The following is a 12,988-nucleotide window of genomic DNA, read 5'->3' on the forward strand; positions in this document are numbered from 1 at the left end:
AATAGTTTCCTGTCTGTTCTAATTTTTTTCTGAATTATGTCAGGACAAAATGAGATACCTAAAATCCCCTCTGTAAAAACTTTCGACTCTAATATGTCAAAAAAAAAAAATTAACAAGAATTTTAAAACTGACTTCATCCAGTGTTTAGATTTTTGGGTAACACTTTACAATAAGGTTCATTAGTTAACATTAGTTAACCACATTAGTTAACATGAACTAATAATGAACTGCACTTATACAGCATTTGTTAATCTTTGTTAATGTTAATTTCAACATTTACTAATGCATTATTAAAATCTTGTTAACATTAGTTAATGCAGCGTGAACTAACATGAACAAACAATGAACAACTGTATTTCCGTTAACTAACGTTAATGAAGATTAGTAAATACAGTAACTAATGTATTGCTCATGGTTAGTTCATGTTAGTTAATACATTAACTAATGTTTAACTAATGAACCTTATTGTAAAGTGTTACCGATTTTTGTACTAGAAATGTAGTCAAATTAGCACGTTTCATTATATAATGCCTCATTTGCATACTTAAACCTAACATTTTAGAAAACTTGTAATGCAAAAAAATGTTTGCAATTATTAAAGTAATCAATCAACTGAGTAAGTAAGGTGATAACTATTAGTTAAATTTTTTACCCTATTCACCTGCAGTGTCTCGCCTTAACCGAAATATTTAAATTAATACATGAACATTCATCACTGGAACTAAGGTGACCTAAATTGATCATTGTTATCCAGCATGATTTTATAATCCAAAGAGCATCTTGGTTTCGATGGAAGTAGTAAATGTGACTGTCAGTACAAAGTTCACATGAGTTCACACATTCAACGAACCCAGTTTAGTTGTTGAGTGACCTTGAATTAGTTAAAATAGATCAATAAAAAGTTTTTATTTTGAATTTTGGACTAGGCTATATCTGTCATTGCATCCAGACGCCTCGTTTTATCAAGGGAGAAGTTTCACAACATGCCAGTTCACTGAAGGTGAAAATCGTGGGAAACTTGTTGCATTACATAACCCAGTTACGGCTACGCCTCTGATAATACAGCAGTAGTTTTCCATGTTTCTCAGTGCTGTGCTGATGTTGACGCTACAACACTGAGCTGCACTGAGAACTCGCTCATTATTCCGTGTAGCTGACAGATCCTAAAGTGGAAGCAATTATATGCAGCCTTGGAAAGTCACACAGCGACATCAATCCTTTAAAGGTCAAGTGCCCCCAAATCCATCATTAAATTGAACTGAAGGATCTCAGTCCATGCTTTATGATGTTTAAAAGGCAAAATCAATGCGTCCAAAGATCTATATTTATGTACGGCATTGTTTAATGTGCCTTTAATAGCCATAAAATTAGCACGGCAGTTAAGGAACATGCTCAAGGAACCAAACGTTTGATGTGACGCAGTAGTCGGTATGTGTGCGTGCTTTCCCACGTTTATCCTCGGGGTTCCCCTAATCCAGGATTAGCAAATCTAGATAAATTACACTAGCATATGACTCATGCCCTACCTTAATGTACATTTAGTGCACTTGCAAGCCTATCATACAGTAATTCACAACATGTATTGTAGGTATTCAAACATACAATTTTAGTGTGTGTGTTTAAATAGTTCACCCAAAAATGAAAACTCTGTTTTATTATTTACTCTGTATTACTCTATTCTGTTGAACACAAAAGAAGATTGGTTTTCTCAATACAATGAAAGTCCAGTGATGTTTTGAACATGTTTCACAAGTCTAATTGGTTTGGAGCGATTTAGCGGTGAGTACATGATTAGAGAATTTTCATGTTTGTCTCTTTGAACTCTTTTTAGATGTTGGCATATCAGTGTCTATCTAAACATAAAAGAATATGCATATGTGTTACAGCCAGACTTCATGTACGAACACCTACGAATACCAATGAGATCATAGTGTTGAACTACCTTGAACTTTACATGCAGAGCAAAGTCAGCAGTCTTACTGAATTTTGGGCATTGTGCTTTCTTGATAAATTCCGAAGGCAAAGTATTGTCAGGCGCGTTGAAATTAAAAGCAATGTCATAACATCAAAGGCTGCCGTTGCCAGAGGGCGAGGGGTGAGTGTGAAACCGTGAGGTGTTTGAAGCCAATGGGGTTGAAGGAGGATATTCAAAGAAAGACACTGGAGCTTGGATTAGAAACTGGAATAATTATTAGTGGTACCTGGAAAGGCAAGCATCACTGTTACTATTGCTCATATATCATTAATCATTTGAATAAACTGTTTATTTAAAGCGTTAGTTCACCCAAAAATGAAAATACAGTCTTTAATTACTCACTCTCATGTCGTTCCAAACCCGTGAGACCTCCGTTCATCTTCAGAGCACAAATTAAGATATTTTTGATGAAATCCGAGATCTTTCTGACCCTCCATCAGCAAGGGTACCATGTTTCAGGTTCAGAAAGGTAGTAAGGACAACGTTAAAATAGTCCATGTGACATTAGTGGTTCAACTGTAATTTTATGAAGCTACGAGATTTTTTTTTGTGCGCAAAAAAACATACAAAAATAACTTTATTCAACAATTCGTCACCCTAGCGCCATGTTGGAGAGTGTCAGGACACATGCATGGGCTTTCCTCTACATGTAAACAAAGTGCGGCACATGCATGTTTTATGTTAACAGCATGCGTTGTGTACATGCAAGGAAAAGCGTGCATGCATCGTGACACTCCAGCCTGATCTCACGCCAATTTGTACGTATTTTATGAGGTGGCTAATTTGTACAAATTCGTACAACCGCACTCATAAGAATTCATAAGTTTTTGGCAAATCTTACATATTTTACCAGTTCCCAATTCATATGAATTAGTACGAATGCCCTTCACCTAACCCTGGCCCTAAACCTACCCATCACTGGGGTCTAGGCAAATGGTACAAAATTGTATGAGTAAGGTCGTACGAATTAGCCAGCTCGTATTTTGGTATTTGCCAAAAAGTATTTGTCGCGTGAGTCTGTATTTGGTTGTGGTGTGAGTATTTGTGAGTATTTGCAGGATGTTTCTTTTTTTGTTTGCAATGTGAGTATTTACAGTAAATTTTTGTATTTGCCTACATTGATTGGTATTTGCAGCATGTTTCTGTATTTGGTTGTGCTATGAGTATTTGCTGTCCTGTTCTGTATTTGGTTTTCGATATTTGCTTGTGTTGATTATTTTCAGCACATTTCTGTGTTTGGTTCTATTGTGAATATTTGCAGCAAATTACTTTATTTGTTTGCAATGTAAGTATTTGCAGTGTATTTTGGTATTTGCCTGTGTTGAGTATTTGCAGTGCCTTTCTGTATTTGTTTGTTTTGTTAGTATTTGCAGTGCATTTACAGTTTTTTACAATCGTTTTTGCACTAATAACAGAACCGTAATGTCATTTTTCAAAACTCTAGATACAAAACTCAAAACAGTCATTACAGTTTTTTACAATCGTTTTTGCACTAATAACAGAACCGTAATGTCTTTTTTCAAAACTCTAGACACATAATTCACAACCAATGATCAAAATGCACATTTTTCAAACCACTTAGCACATTCTTCAAATGCTTGGATACAATACACATAAGCCAAAGATAATTTGTTCATTGAACTTAAATCACCTGTTCAAAATGACACAACTTAACATCAAAGTATTACTATTTCAAAATGCAACTCACACATTACATCTGAGATGAGTGTGCATTCATTTCATTACAAAGATTGAACTATCAGTTGATACATCTGCTTAAAATGATAAGTAACTGTTGTATTACCCTTGCATTACCCCTTGCAGTACTTTTTTTTTTTTTTTTACCATGTATCTATGGATGTCATATTTCATTCTTTATCAGATATGGTTTCTATGGCCCCATGTACCTCTTTTACAGAACATACATTTTTGATACATTCTTTTTTTTTTCACCAGGGTAGCCATTAACTCATTAAAAGCACAAAAGCAATAACATAAAAATGACATCTTGCATTCAGTAATGTTGAATATGAAAATGTGTTCTGTAAAAGAGGTACATAGGGCCATAGAAACAATATCTGATAAAGAATGAAATATGACATCCATAGATACACAGTTTTAAAAAAAAAGGTACTGCAGAGGTACAATTTTGTTCCTGGGCAACAAAACATATAAAGGTACCTTTAAAGGTACACAATGGGTCCTTACTGTACAATTATGTACCCAAAAAATTGTACCCTTGGTAACACCCCAGTGACAGCTACTTGTACCCTAAAAGGTATAGTTTTGTACCTTTTTTTCTGAGAGTGTAGTGTAGTCCATCTGGGTCATATTCTGTGGTAACTGGTGTCAAATGATCTGTCCTGAAACATGCACTATTTTCCATAAAAGCTATGCTTCACGGGTAATGCAACAGTTACTTATCATTTTAAGCAGATGTATCAACTGATAGTTTAATCTTTGTAATGAAATGAATGCATTTTGAAATAGTAATACTTTGATGTTAAGTTGTGTCATTTTGAACAGGTGATTTAAGTTCAATGAACAAATGATCTTTGGCTTATGTGTATTGTATCCAAGCATTTGAAAAATGTGTTAAGTGGTTTGAAAAATGTGCATTTTGATCATTGGTTGTGTATTATGTGTCTAGAGTTTTTGAAACTAAAAAACTATATATTTGCTTGCGTTGTGAGTATTTGCTGCATGTTTCTTTATTTGGTTGCAATGCATGTATTTACAGTGCATTTTGGTATTTGCCTGCGTTGAGTATTTGCACCACCTTTCCATACTTGGTTGCATTGACTATTTGCAGCATGTTTCTGTATTTGGTTGTGCTATGAGTAATTGCAGTCCAGCAGCGAGTATTTGGTTGCATTGTGAGTGTTTGTAGCTTTTGTTGTCAAACTAGTGAAGTCTAATGAGTATTTATGAGTATTTGCAGCATGTTTCACGTTTCTTTATTTATGATGTGAGTATTTACAGCACCTTTCTCTATTTGTTTGCATTGTGAGCATTTGCGGCACCTTTCTGTATTTGGTTGCATTGTGAGTATTTGCGGTACGTTTCTGTATTTGTGTCACGGTTTACTGGTAGTGGAAGGCACTAGAGTGATGACTCAAGGAGAACTGAAGTAGATCCAACGAACGTGTTTATTAGACATAAACATGAAGAAAACAAAGGCCAGTAAACATAACTTTAAGACGACCCAAAGCAAACTGAGAAACAAACGACTTATAAAGGGTAAGACTAATTACAAACACAGGTGACACAGATGACTAATAATCAAACACAGGTGAACAGAATAACCAATTAACTTAACAAGAACAGGAAACAGACCATAAAAGGAAAGACAGGAACTAAGGCTAGGGGGAAAACACGGAACATGGATGTGACAGATCGCCCCCCTCCCGGTAGGCGCGTCTCGCGCCGTGATAATACTACCGGGGAGGGAGGGTGGGCGCCCTGGAGGCTGATACGGGACCAGGATAGCTCAGACAGGGAGAGCCTCCAGGGCGGATCAGGGAGACAGGGCAGGTGAGGAGGATCAGAAGGCCATGGCCGGGCAGACAGTTCACTTGGCCATGGCGGGTCAGGAGGCCACGGCCGGGCAGATAGTTCGGGTGGCCATGGCGGGTCAGGAGACCATGGCCGGGTCACCAGTTCATACGGCCATGGCGGGTCAGGAAGCCATGGCTGTGTGGACAGTTCATAAGGCCATGGTGGATCAGGAGGCCATGGCCGGACTGGCAGTTTAGGTGGCCATGGCTGGGCAGTCCCTGTGGCCCTGGCCTTGGTCCTCGGCCAGGCCACGTGGACTCGGGGTATATAGCCCCCCCCCCAAAATTTTCTTTGGGAAATTCAGCAGTTCATAGGGGGAGGCTCTGGAAGGCTGGCCGGGATCAGCTGAGGCTCTGGACGGCAGGACGGGACCAGCTGAGGCTCTGGACGGCCGGACGGGACCAGCTGAGGCTCTGGACGGCGCTCTGGAGGAGCGGGCTCTGGACGGCGCTCTGGAGGAGCGGGCTCTGGAGGGCGCTCTTGAGGAGCGGGTTCTGGAGGAGCGGGCTCTGGACGGCGCTCTGGGGGAGCGGGCTCTGGACGGCTGGACGACCCCAGCGGAGATTCAGGAGGGCTGGGCGTCTCCAGCAGAGACACTGAAGGAGCTAGCTCTGGGCGAGCGGTCACTGGAGGGCGCTCTGGCGGCGCAGTCACTGGAGGGCGCTCTGGCGGCGCAGTCACTGGAGGGCGCTCTGGCGGCGCAGTCACTGGAGGGCGCTCTGGCGGCGCAGTCACTGGAGGGCGCTCTGGCGGCGCAGTCACTGGAGGGCGCTCTGGCGGCGCAGTCACTGGAGGGCGCTCTGGCGGCGCAGTCACTGGAGGGCGCTCTGGCGGCGCAGTCACTGGAGGGCTGGGTGGAACCAGCGAAGACTCTGGGAGACTGGGCGGAACCAGCAGAGGCTCAGGAAGGCTGGACAGGACCAGCGGAGGATCAGGAAGGCTGGGCGGAACCAGTGGAGGTTCAGGAAGGCTGGACAGGACCAGCGGAGGATCAGGAAGGCTGGGCGGAACCAGCAGAGGCTCAGGAAGGCTGGGCGGAACCAGCAGAGGCTCAGGAAGGCTGGATAGGACCAGCGGAGGATCAGGAAGGCTGGGCGGAACCAGCAGAGGCTCAGGAAGGCTGGACAGGACCAGCGGAGGATCAGGAAGGCTGGGCGGAACCAGCGGAGGCTCAGGAAGGCTGGACAGGACCAGCGGAGGATCAGGAAGGCTGGGCGGAACCAGCGGAGGCTCAGGAAGGCTGGACAGGACCAGCGGAGGATCAGGAAGGCTGGGCGGAACCAGCGGAGGCTCAGGAAGGCTGGATAGGACCAGCGGAGGATCAGGAGAGAAAATAGGCGCTGTGAACTCTTGAGGAATCGGCATGTCCATCAGATCCATAATATCCTCCTTGGCCGGGAACTCAGATACGAAGGCCATCTCGGCCAGGAACTCAGGAATCACGGCCATCTTGGGGTCTGCCCGGTTAGACCGACGGGCCTTGGGGTGTCTCTGGGTTGGCAGGTGGCCGGGACCATTGGTGGGGTATGTGGAGGTTCTTGGCGTTGGGTGAGCTGACGCGATGTGGTGTGCTTCTGAGGGGGCTGGATGAAATTGACTCACATTCTCTATTTGTTTAATCTCGAAATTAGAGCGGTTTAAAGAAAGAATGATATTGACCAATTCGACAAATGGGAAATCATGAACAGAGAGATCGCAACGAATCATATCTTGGTCCAGCCCCAACAGAAACACAATGCCGATACAGGCGTCGGGCCCGCTCACCTGATGGTATAGCTCAATGAACTCCTCCACATACCTCTCCAATGTCCGACCACTCTGCCGTAGCCCCCATAGCCTGTCCTCAGCCTCAGTCATCTTTAATGGGTGTCATCTTCTGTCACGGTTTACTGGTAGTGGAAGGCACTAGAGTGATGACTCGAGGAGAACTGAAGTAGATCCAACGAACGTGTTTATTAGACATAAACATGAAGAAAACAAAGGCCAGTAAACATAACTTTAAGACGACCCAAAGCAAACTGAGAAACAAACGACTTATAAAGGGTAAGACTAATTACAAACACAGGTGACACAGATGACTAATAATCAAACACAGGTGAACATAATAACCAATTAACTTAACAAGAACAGGAAACAGACCATAAAAGGAAAGACAGGAACTAAGGCTTGGGGGAAAACACGGAACATGGATGTGACAATTTGGTTGCAGAGTATTTGCAGCAGATTTTTGTATTTGGTTGGATTGTGAGTATTTGTAGTGTTTCATGTTTCTTTATTTGCTTTTGTTGAGTATTTGCAGTAAGTATTTGGTTCCATTGTATGAATTTGCAGTATTTGTTGTCAAACTTATGAAGATGTTTTCTTAATTTGCTGGTGTTTTTTTTTTATTTATTAGTTGCAGCATGTTAAGCTCTCTTGGCCAGCATACTGAACTCTTTAGCAACCACATAACAACATGCAAAACCTACAAAGAACACCTTCATAACAGAATAATAATGTGCACAAAAACATTGTACACCTTGGCAAATGCAAAGCAACATCAAAGCATCTTGGAAGAGTTTTGCATAGGCAAGCACAACTCTCATTTTCTTCAGAAAATCTTGTTGTATCCAGCAGTTTCCTGGATTTTATTGCTGCAGCGTCTAAGAACAAGAGATATAAAAGGTCAATAAGTCCACAGCAGACATGTCGTTTTATGATGATCATCCTTTATTGTAGATCATCATCATGCTCAGGGTTTGTCTGCATCCTGTCCGTTCATTAAAAATAGAGCTATTTGTTTTCAAAGCGGATACTTACCCAATTAGCATCTAGCAGTTAGTGCTTATGAACACTTAAACGTATTAAAAGGGAAATGGAGGGAGGGTGAGGAGAGATCTGAGAGCATGCCACAAACACTTTTTTTGTTGGTATTTTCATAAAGCAAGCAAGAGCCGCATAGTCTTCCTTTCAACACAGATTAATTTCCATCATAACACCCGAGAAAGGCTTAATGGCTCTTTTGAACATTGAGACAGAGCCCTCAAAGAGCTCATTTCACTCTGGTCTTAGGCAAACATGAGATTTACTCAGATTTGTTGTTTGCTGTTTGAAGAAGACCAGTTGTTGATGGTAAAGAGCCAGATGCTTTCTTTATTGTGACATCACTCAAATTGACCATGTCACATGACTGCTTTGGTCACCTTCCTAGTGACCTCTGAGTGACATTCATTCACATCCTTTGCATGAAGACATCTTTTGTCTGCTAAATTGACCTTGTGGACTAACATAGTTCTTTGGATTCACAAATATGCAACGAAAAATGACTTATTAATATTTGATATACTTAATAAGTTTTTTCCCAATGTAAAACAATCTGTCCACTATGGTAAAACAAGTCGTTTTCTCATTACTCAGAGGTATGTGGGTATATAGGATTCGCACACAGTGTGACTCATAATCTAAGAAAGGGACTATCTCAATGTAAACAGTAATTAAAGCAACTCCCATGATTGTTAGCATGAGTCACGGGCATAAATGGGAGTATACACTAGTGATTACACATCAAGAGCCAGGCTGTTATTTAGCACTTTAAGCTCGGAGTTGATGGGTCAGTCTGTGCATGGGGAAAGGAATGCGTTCTCCTCTTTAATGATCCTTAATATTATGTTTATCTTCATCTTCCACTTTCTTTATTGAACCCCATAATCTTTAGCAGTAAACCAAAATGTTTTTCCACTGGAGATGAAATGCATTACTGCTCACTTTGTTATTCGTAACAGCAGTCATTATGCAGCTGTGGAGGAATGACAATGCACAACACGTTGCCTTTGTACAGAATAAGACACGCTTTGATATTTAATATATACAGTGATTTGGAGACTGTTTAGCCAGTTTTTGACAGTTTTAGCCTACACATAATACATGTTCCTATAAAATAAATTACTATATTATGAAATTGCCTATGCAGAACTCATTACAAAAACATAAGTTTGTTTGTTTGTGGGAACAGATTTGAAGAAATTAAGCATTGCATTACATCTTTATTCATGCTCATTATTTATAATCAGATTACAGTTACACGTTTTTACAAGTCTCTCTGAGAATTAAAGTTAGTATTTCAATCAATTAACAACACATTTGCATGCTCTCTCTTTAAAGTGAATTCAAAAGTAATCTAAAAGTAATCCAAATGTAGTCAGAATACATTACCTGTAATGAGTAATCTAGATTACATTCTTTTCAACAATTTTCATCATGTCATTTGTATTGAGTAACAGACTACAATTTGTAAGTAATCTAACGATTACTATCCACATGACGCAATTAACATCCTGTGAAGTAAAAAGCTGCATTTGTAATAAACAAATTATTGCTTACGACTAGTCCTCTATGCATAATATTTCTTTCTCCAAAAAGAAATTCTGACGGCACCCATTAACTCCATTGATGAGCAAGTGATGTAATGATAGATATCTGTTTTGTTGAAGAAACTAACTCATTTACATCTTGGATGGCCTAAGGGTGAGTACATTTTCAGATTTTTTTTATTTTTTGGAATGAACTATTACTTCAATATTTTGCTGTGCAGTTTTTATCATCCACCAGGCAAGTATCAGCAATAGCATTACTATTAACGGTGTAATAACAAGCGACGTAATTACGTAATAATTACAAGTAGCTCATTATTATTACTTAATTATTAGCTATGTAATTACACAGTAACAGGACTAACTGAAATGTAAGGTTTGTTTTGTACTTCCTCACTCAGAGTCATAGCAGCAGGTCTGAAAAGTCATTTTATGTACCTTGTAGGTTGCGTTCCTGCACCTGATGCAAATGTGCTCTTATCAAGCGAACTCAATGGATTTCATCCAGACACCTATTGAGATATTGGCCTCTGAAAGCCGCTATGGCTAGCGGTCTATGAGCGTGTGTTCTCAGCACCTGAGGCGAGAGCGAGCCTCTATTAGTTTACGTCAAAGATTGAAATGCTTTCAGAAATCCCCCCGCATGCTTCTCTTCTGCAGGTTAACTTTCCTGCTGCTACATTAATCACCATGACAACTGCCTCCACTCCGACTGTTATACGTGGCCGTAAGAGCGAGCGAGGATGTCTTGATAATTTTGTATTCCAATTTCACACTTTGTGCTTATAGTCAAATCTGTTCAGACAACCTCGAATGCAAAACAGTATGAGCTTGCAAAATAACCAGTTCATTATACAAGCGTTTGGCAAATCTATGAAATCTCCCTCTGCTTTCTTAACCGAGTCCTTTGATGTGGTTTAAAAACACATTCATTATTTGTCACTGGGATTGATAAAAAATCTAAGCAGCGGAACAGCAGGCGCTATTGATTTTCCCTCAGATATTTTTCAATTAATATCTGCTAATGATCACATAAATATTAACTAGATTTCTACATTTTTCCCTGTGCAAAACTCACTATGATGTTAGAATGTTTTTGCACATTTGCAGGGTTGCTAGAGTGCAACAGTTTGATTAAAGTAGCTTATTTTGTTTAGTTGCTAGACTGTTTTCTGTGCATTTTGGTTTTGCAAGTGGTTTTTGTGTGTGGCTAATATGCAGTGTCTAGGATGTTATGCGTGGTTGCTAGGGAGTTGCTAAGTGGCTGTCAGGGTGTTCTGGGTGGTTGCCAAGGCGTGGATGAATGGTTGCTAGGGTGTCAAAGCACTTTCTAAGGAGTGGTGTTCTGAGTGATTTTTAGTTATGGTGTTAGTGGTGGTGTTATGGGCAGTTGTTAGGGTGTTGTGAGGGCATTCTGTGTGGTTGCCATGGCATTAATGAGTGGTTGTTAGGGTGTTGCTATGCATTTTCTACAGTTTTCTGAGTGGTTTTACTTTGTTGTTCTGTTGGTGTTGTTATGCTGCAAGATTGTATTGGGTGGTTGTCAAGCCATTAATGAATTGTTGCTAGGCTGTTGCTATGCATTTTCTAAGGGGTTCTGAGTGGTTTAAGTGTATTGCTATGCAGTTGCTAGGGTGTTATGGGTGGTGGCTAGGGTGGGACTAAGTGTCTGTCAGAATGTTCTGGGTGGTTGCCAAGGCATTGATAAATGGTTGCTAGGGCTTTACTAAGCATTGTCTTCTGAGTTGTTTTTAGTCTGTTGTTATGGTTGGTTGCTAGAGTGTTTTCTATGCATTTTCTGAGTTGTTTTAGTGTGTTGCTAATATGCAGTTGCTAGGATGTTACATGTGGTTGCTAGGGAGTTGCTAAGTGGCTCCCAGGGTGTTCTGGGTGGTTTCCAAGACGTGGATGAGCGGTTGCTATGGTGTCAAAGCACTTTCTAGGGAGTGGTGTTCTGAGTGGTTTTGAGTTTGGTGTTATAGAGTTATGGGTGGTTGTTAGGGTGTAACTAAGATGTTGTAAGGGCATTCTGTGTGGTTGCCATGGCATTAATGAGTTGTTGTTATGGTGTTGCTATGCATTTTCTAAGGTTTTCTGAGTGGTTTTACTTTGTTGTTCTGTTGGTGTTGTTATGCTGCAAGATTGTATTGGGTGGTTGCCAAACCATTGATAAATTGTTGCTAGGCTGTTGCTATGCATTTTCTAAGGGGTTCTGAGTTGTTTAAGTGTATTGCTATGCAGTTGCTAGGGTGTTATGGGTGGTTACTAGGACGGCACTAAGTGGCTGCCAGAATGTTCTGGGTGGTTGCCAAGGCATTGATAAATGGTTGCTAGGGCTTTACTAAGCATTGTCTTCCGAGTTGTTTTTAGTCTGTTGTTATGGTTGGTTGCTAGAGTGTTTTCTATGCATTTTCTGAGTTGTTTTAGTTTGTTGCTAATATGCAGTTGCTAGGATGTTACGCGTGGTTGCTAGGGAGTTGCTAAGTGGCTGCCAGGGTGTTCTGGGTGGTTTCCAAGGTGTGGATGAATGGTTGCTAGGGTGTCTTAAGCACTTTCTGTGCTTAATGATAAGGAGTGGTGTTCTCAGTGGTTTTTAGTCTGGTGTTATGCTGTTATGGATGGTTGCTAGGGTGTAACTAATTGGTTGTGAGGGCATTCAGTGTGGTTGCCATGGCATTAATGAGCGGTTGTTAGGGTGTTGTTATGCAGTTTCTAAGTTTTTTTGAGTGGTTTTACTTTGTTGTTCTGTTGGTGTTGTTATGCTGCAAGATTGTATTGGGTGGTTGATAAATTGTTGCTAGGCTGTTGCTATGCGTTTTCTAAGGGGTTCTGAGTGGTTTAAGTGTATTGCTATGCCGTTGCTAGGGTGTTATGGGTGGTTGCTAGGGCGGGACTAGGTGGCTGCCAGAATGTTCTGGGTGGTTGCCAAGGCATTGATAAATGGTTGCTAGGGCTTTACTAAGCATTGTCTTTCAAGTTGTGGTTGGTTGCTAGAGTGTTTTCTATGCATTTTCTGAGTTGTTTTAGTGTGTTGCTAATATGCAGTTGCTAGGATGTTACGCGTGGTTGCTAGGGAGTTGCTAAGTGGCTGTCAGGGTGTTCTGG

This window comes from Garra rufa, chromosome 24 (assembly GCF_049309525.1).
Source record: "Garra rufa chromosome 24, GarRuf1.0, whole genome shotgun sequence".
Classification (NCBI taxonomy): domain Eukaryota; kingdom Metazoa; phylum Chordata; class Actinopteri; order Cypriniformes; family Cyprinidae; genus Garra; species Garra rufa.